We start from the raw sequence: 7,054 nt of genomic DNA on the forward strand, positions 1-7,054 counted from the left end.
ATTCAGTAATTAGTTGAAATACAGCTCCAGGACATTAATCTGAAAAGTGAAGCTCCAGGCATATGTGAAGATGTTTCTGACTCATTTATGAAGAAGATGAATTGAAGCTTATAATAAATGTTCAATCCTTGCTGAGGTAGATGGTACCGCTTAATAAAATGTCATACAGTGAAGCAGTCAGTATTTTATATGCACTCAATACATTTAGGGTTACAAGCATGGGTTCTGATACCCTAATAAATTGATGACTTGAGGGATATTTAAAAAAATTTTCCCTCACTCTTTGTAACAAAACAAAGAGTTGCACAAAGGTGAGCAATGTAAGGAGCTCCACGTACAAATGCAGTTGAAGCGATACGTGTGTTTGATGTTCTGCAGCCTTGTTGAGCTTCATTGCAATTGAGTGACATGGGTGAATACCCAGGGGAGTTGCTGAAGAGTAGAGGGTCTGAATGCATCAGCTGGGAGGAATGGTGTCAGCAGACCCAGCTCCCTTCTCCGAGGAGATCTGCCTTGCAGCCCTGATGCCGCACAGTTTTAGATGGGTAGAGCCTGGCAGCAGCCAGGTTAGTTGTCATCTATGTACCTGTGCTGTGAGATCTCTGTCCATGAGCGCACCTATCTGTGCAAGCTCTTGTGGGTCCATGCAAGCGGATTTTTGTTAGCACACCGCACGAGTGTCCATGCAGGTGTCTGTGCAAACATGCATTTTGTCTTGTCCGCACATGCACGCGCCCTGCTAGTTCCCAGGGTTTTAAGACGTGAGGAATAACTGTGGCTTGTTGCTGGTTCCAGCAATTCATAGGCATACCTGATCGTCAGTGGTGGGCCTAGATATCCCTAATGATGCCGGTGATGACAGATCCATGTGTGAATGGGAACAAGCTGCAGAATTGAGTGCCTCATCCCATCCTGAGGCCAGTTTAGAGCTGTGAGGTTGACAGGATGCAAAGATGTTCAGTGCCACCGTGAGTATTTAGGGCTTTGGCTCCTGCAGAGCTCCTTGGTGCTCTGCTGGATGTGCTCCAAGTGTCTATCCTGGCCTCCTGAGTTGGGGGTGAGAAGGAGTATACTTTTCCAGTATACTGGAAATTCTGACTTTGGCTACTGTGTGTGCAGTGCAGTAGTCTTTTGTTCTGTGCCACCCTCACCTGCCAGGTTGTTTGCACTGCACTGACCTGCCTTGTTTGAAACATCCATCTTGCGCATTGCTGCGCTCCTCCCAAACCTAAGCACGGGCTGGGCTCTTCTGCTCGTTAACGCTGAAAATAAGAAGGCTGTACGTGTGCAGCACAGAGGATCTCACCCGTGAACACGAACTCTGCAGCGCCGTGCATGCACAATTAAAAAGCAGTAATAAAGCTACTCAAACATAAAAACACCCAGCAAAAATGCGTGCACATAGCGGCAGGACTCAAAAAAGCAAAGGGACGAGGGACGACTCGGAGAGCGGCGCACGCGCAGCACAGTGAGTTACTGCGCATGCGCAGCGGCGGGCCGGGGGTAGGGAAGCTGCGTCTAGGGCAGCTCGCTGTCTCCACCTGCTGGCTGACAGGAGGTGATGCTGACTCGGGAGAGCCGCGGTGTGCAGGGAGCGGCCGCAGCTGCGCACGCGCAGTGCCCCGGGACCGCCGCCCACACGGCGCGGCTTCTTCCGCTCGGTGCCGCCGCCTCATGCTGTAACAAACGTGCCGTACCGCAGCCGGGACCTCACGCCTTCCCTGGGTGCCGCCGCCTCGTGCTGTAACAAACGTGCCGTACCGCAGCCCGGACCTCACGCCTTCCCTGGGTGCCGCCGCCTCGTGCTGTAACAAACGTGCCGTACCGCAGCCGGGACCTCACGCCTTCCCTGGGTGCCGCCGCCTCGTGCTGTAACAAACGTGCCGTACCGCAGCCCGGACCTCACGCCTTCCCTGGGTGCCGCCGCCTCGTGCTGTAACAAACGTGCCGTACCGCAGCCGGGACCTCACGCCTTGCCTGGGTGCCGCCGCCTCGTGCTTGTCCTGCCCTTGTGGGGCCACAGTGCCCAGAGTGCAAATCGCACAGCTGTGGCGGTGCTGCCGCCAGGCATTCGTAGTCTCCTGTTGCTTCTGTGGCCTGAATTGCTTCCAGTCAGCAAGAATTGTTCCCAAACGTCATCCCCTCTGGAGCTCGGTAAGGTTGTGTTCCCCGAAGTCCAGGTGCTGCTTCTTGGTGCTGTGTGCACTTCTTGCCTTTGACTGCTGTGAGCAGTTTTGTGTTGCAGCTCAGTGAAGTCCAGTTCAGTGGTTTCTATACCAGAAACCCCTTTAGTGAGCAATCAAAAGGGAGGTTTCCTGTTCCTGCTATATCTTGGCTTTCTGGAATTGCTATATCCTCTTGCATGCCGTATGCCTGAGAGAATTCATGCCATGATTCCTCCAATTTGGCACTAGTCTGTACCTTGCTTGGGGCACAGAGCATCCTTGAATGCATTGTTAGGAATCTTAGCACGGAAGATACTTGAGATGTGAAGCTGGAGATCATGCACGTGTTTGAAAAGCAGAAAGGTTTACTGGACTATTGTCACGTTGTTTTGAATGCAGCAAAGGAAGGCCGTCTATTGGCTGGGCCTGTCATTTGCGCTAGCTCAGCTCTACTGTACAGAAAAAAAATGTTTAGTGCTTTGGGGTTGTGCATTTCAACTGTAATGTATTGTCAAATTTGTCTAATGGGTCTTGCATGAATTTTATGTGTTAATGTTGTTGCAAAGCTAAAGGCTGAGAGGGAATGCTGTCAGTAATACAGAAAATACTACTGTGGGCATAGAATGCATCTGAATACCTCTGAAGAGACTGTGCTACCTCTTACCTGGACACTCCCACCCAAATAGTTGACTTTAAAAAGAAAAGCAGACAGCATGTCTTTTGTTTCTTCTGGTTGCTGAGGACTGTTACCTCCTGTTGAGACTCTTGAGACCCTGCAGCTTCTTTTGTACGTTGGCAACTCTGTTGTGGCTTTAATTTGTTCTCTACCCCTATAATAAAGGTGGACTATGCACGACTGTATACACCATCTCCTGAACTAGTTGGATGTTATGGGGAATGCTAAGAAGGTGACAGATCAGTTGTTGTTTTAAAAACAAAGGCAATTCTTTGGGATGATTCCAGAGTACAAATCTCACACTCAGTTGTTGCTTTATTGCCATTGAGGGTGCTTGCTTTTAAGTTGATGAACACTGGTAGACTGTCTTACTTTGTTTGAACAGCCATGGTTATTTTATCCACCTCCAAAGCTTGGGAAGAAACCAAAACAGTGTTTGGAGATTGTTTAGAATAAAGCTGGTGTTCCAAGAGTGGAGGAGTAAGCACTCAGGAGTCATTTAAGGAATCAGCTTTCCTCAGCATGAGAGGAACCAGCCATGGGCACTGCTGTGTAATATGGAGCACATGCAACCACTGCATCTCTCCGAGCAGCTGAGAACATACCTTCCAGTGTTTTGCAAGCAAGATAGCTGTTTTACTTTTTTGTGTAAATATTTTGGCAATAGAATACAGGGACTCATATCTATGTGTGTGGCTGGGTGCCTCTCTGTGGATATTTAGGTATCTCAAAGAAAAGTGCCTGTACTTGTGACTGGGACCATTCTGAGAAGTTCTTTCTTTGCTGTCCTTCACAGGAGGATATTACTTGAGAAGCGCTTATGGAGCACTTTTGCTGCTCAAGAAATTCCAGGAAAAACAAGCTGCCCAGCTATCAGTGCACCAGAAAAGCTGACCAGTCTGTCAGCATCCTGTTACAGGGACCCTTCATTGAGCAGTCCTGCTGGATTGGAGGGAAGTCTGACTGACATTCACGGAAATAGGCCAAGAACGTAATGGAGACCCCTCAGCAGGTCTTTCCACTTTATGACCTCTCAGTAGGACTTCTTATTTGAATATGTTACCTGCTGCTGGCAACTGCTAGCATCCATGAAGGAGTCACACTTTGGAATTTTATAGAACAGTTTATGGAACTATGCTTTTTATGAAATTGTGACAGGTTAAGGTTCAGGAATTGTTGGTGATGGTATCTGTCAGTGATAGTATTTGACTGCAAAAACTCACTCAAAGCAATATACGGAGAAGTTGTAGTCCCCAATAAAAATATTCAGCAGGCAGAGTGCATTTCTAACCCAACAGGGGTTCCTATGGGGCAGAAGACAGGTTCAGCCCATTGACTGATCCCAGCAGTTATGATGGAGCCTTCACTAACTTTTTCTCCATTCTTGGCTTACTTTTATAGTATTTCTTTATATTTAGGTGAAGCTTGAGTGACTCTACTCATGCATATATTTGCTACTGACTGGTGTAAAATCCTCTCACTTCACTTTCAAAGATACAATCAAAAAAATGTATAGGGCTCATTTTCATTGAGAGGTTTTCATAATTTGGAGGCAGTTAACTTTGGGATGGAGGTGTGCATTAATATTACAATTAGGCTATAATAAACCACGTTCATCTGAGGAAAGCGATTTTGCCACATTGCTAGCTTGGCAGCAAGACATCTCTCTCACAGCTGCTATGCAGTTAATCAGCTTCAAAGTACCATCAAGTTGCTGCCAAGGATTTTGGCAGAGCCTGGTCGAGGTATCTCCATTCCACTGCACCCTTCCCTTAGCAGGTGCTTATGGTTGTATGGGGAATCATTGTGCAGCATGCCAACCCAGTTCCATCCTGGGAACAGCATCTGTATTTTACCCTAAAATTTCTGTCCCGTTGTAACTCCTGTTAGGATACAAATGTAACTTAGTTTTCTCTGATTTTACCCTCAGTCATCTTTCCATACAAACATTGCTCCCCTCTCCAGAGGATTATTGTGAGCAGATGTGAGCCCTGCTGTCCCTTTGGACTGAGAAAGACAGGTTTTTTCCCAAGTTCCTTTTGAACCTGTTGTGCACCTGTTACAAGTCTTCAGTCTCCTGCAGTTTTGTGGGTCAGTCATGTGTAGAACAGCACAACTGGCTGGCATGCTTTGCTTGTGAGGGGAGACAAGAGAAGAATCCCTCTGTTCACACCAGACTTGCAGCTGCCAAACCTCACCAAAGCACCTGAGGAGCCCCCAGGGATTGATGGCACAGAGGGAGCTGATGGAGGACAGCACAGCAGGCAGCCTGTCCTCCCATCAGGTCTGGCTTATGGTGCCACCCTGAGGGTTTCCCCTGTCTTCGGGCAGTCCTAGCTACTGCAGCTCACTTGACAGAGACTCACTGTCTATACTGTGCTTGGCTACACTGGAGAGGATGAAGCTGAGGACAGCAATGGTTGCCTTCACATCCCCTGACTGCAGACGGGAGGGAGGGCGAGCTCTGTCACCTTGGGAAGGCATCTGCAGATTCATTGCTGCCCATCTCTGGAGCATGGCTCTATCGGGGGATCGTGGTAAGGACAGCAGTGCTCACCTAACTTTGCACCTGAGGACAGCTTCGGGATCTTGTCATACTGTGGGAGAGCAGAGCTTCACAGTAAACACCAGCTAACACGCTTACTACCAGTGTTAACACTAACAATTCTTACCCAAATATTAATACTAATAACACTTACTATGCATATTATTAATGCTAGTAGAGGCTGGTAGCGTTCTTAACGCTGAGGCTTGCATGAAGAACACAAAATTAATTAATGTTGCTGATTATGCTATTGTGGTGTTGAAATACTTGGCCTCCACTGCAGTAGCCCCACACTTACCTCGATGGCCTCCCCCAGCACGTCCCGAAGCACTGGGATGCAGATCAGCTTAAGCATCACTGATGTGATAAACAGAGTTCACTCTTAAAAATTTTTAAAAGTTTAATAAAGGATAAAAGGACAAAATAATCTAGCACTGGGGTGCTTTTGGCACCCGGCCACAGAGCACAGAGGTAGCTTAAAATCATGTTCAATATATATGGTTACATTGCTGGGGTTACACGCATATTCATTAGCTTATACATTATTCAAACATTCCTTTGAGTTTTTGGTGTTCCAGGAACTCTCTTGTTTGGTTTTAATCTCTGACTTGTCTGCAGAACATTCTGTAAATTAGGTCTAAATATTTTATTTCTTCCTGTAGTTTTATCCTGTTGCTTCACACTCCCTGATAGCGCCGACAGAGCTGATAAATCTTCCTGGATGCTTATGCTTTGTTTTTGTCACTGTTATCTTATCACTTGGCCGGGCCAATCCGCAGATACAAGAAACACAGTAATTGCTTTACACCATTCTCTGAGGTAGTTACATAGAAGTATTTTAGTTTCTATTTTAACTTTCTGTTAAAGCCTACGATGTATTTATCACACTACTATTCATATGAAATACACAGTGCATACATAAACTGGCATATTACACAATACAAAGCAGTTAAAAGTAAGTACAAGTTGTACCATATCAAAATACTTGTGATGCAAAAAGCTAATCTATGAATGGGAAAGCCAATATTGTTTTATCATCTATAACATCCGACCACTGTGGGGGAGAAGGAGGGTGAGCAGCGGGCCCGCAGCGGGCGGGGGGACGCGGGCACGTAACTTTGGCCAGGGTGCTGATCTCGGCTAGTCGGGGCAGGCCAAGTCCCCGCAGAAGCGGAAGCACTGCAGGGGAAGAGGCGCCCAGAGCCCGGAGCGGGCTCTGCACGCCCTCCCCACTCCCCGCTGCCAAACCCTCTCCTCACCATGTCGCCGCCGCTACCAAACCCCCTCTTCACCAAGTCGCCGCCGCTCCCTAGTCCGCGCTGCTGTCGCAGAGTCCGCCTTTGCGACCCGGAACCACTCCCGGGCTGCACCACCCCCACCGCCCCCCTCCCCGCCCCTGCCCCGAGTGCCGATGGGGCGCTCCGGTAGGGGCTCTGCGGGGGTCTTTTCGCCGGGACCTGGGCACGAGAGAGGGCCGGATGAGGGGACGGGGGAGGGTCTCGCGAGCGGGACCCACGGCGCCCGCGGACCCTTCGGGCAGCCCAGGCTCCGCCCCACGCTCCCACGGGCCGCAGCCTCACGGCTCCCAAGACTGCCAATCCCGGCCCGCCTTTCTCCGCCCGCCCTGTCCAATCACAGCCGCCCTTTCAATCCGGGCGCGGTCCCGCC

The 7,054-nt window shown here is 48.9% G+C and overlaps 1 long non-coding RNA gene across 1 annotated transcript; it reads left to right on the plus strand.

Moving 5' to 3' along the window:
* Positions 1 to 1,193: 1,193 nt before the first annotated feature.
* LOC129122596 (uncharacterized) lies at positions 1,194 to 6,114 on the plus strand. The gene is made up of 2 exons (XR_008534595.2): positions 1,194 to 2,154; positions 3,638 to 6,114. It is a non-coding gene; the product is annotated as an uncharacterized LOC129122596 (long non-coding RNA).
* Positions 6,115 to 7,054: the final 940 nt, after the last annotated feature.

This window comes from Agelaius phoeniceus, chromosome 7, assembly GCF_051311805.1.
Source record: "Agelaius phoeniceus isolate bAgePho1 chromosome 7, bAgePho1.hap1, whole genome shotgun sequence".
NCBI lineage: Eukaryota > Metazoa > Chordata > Aves > Passeriformes > Icteridae > Agelaius > Agelaius phoeniceus.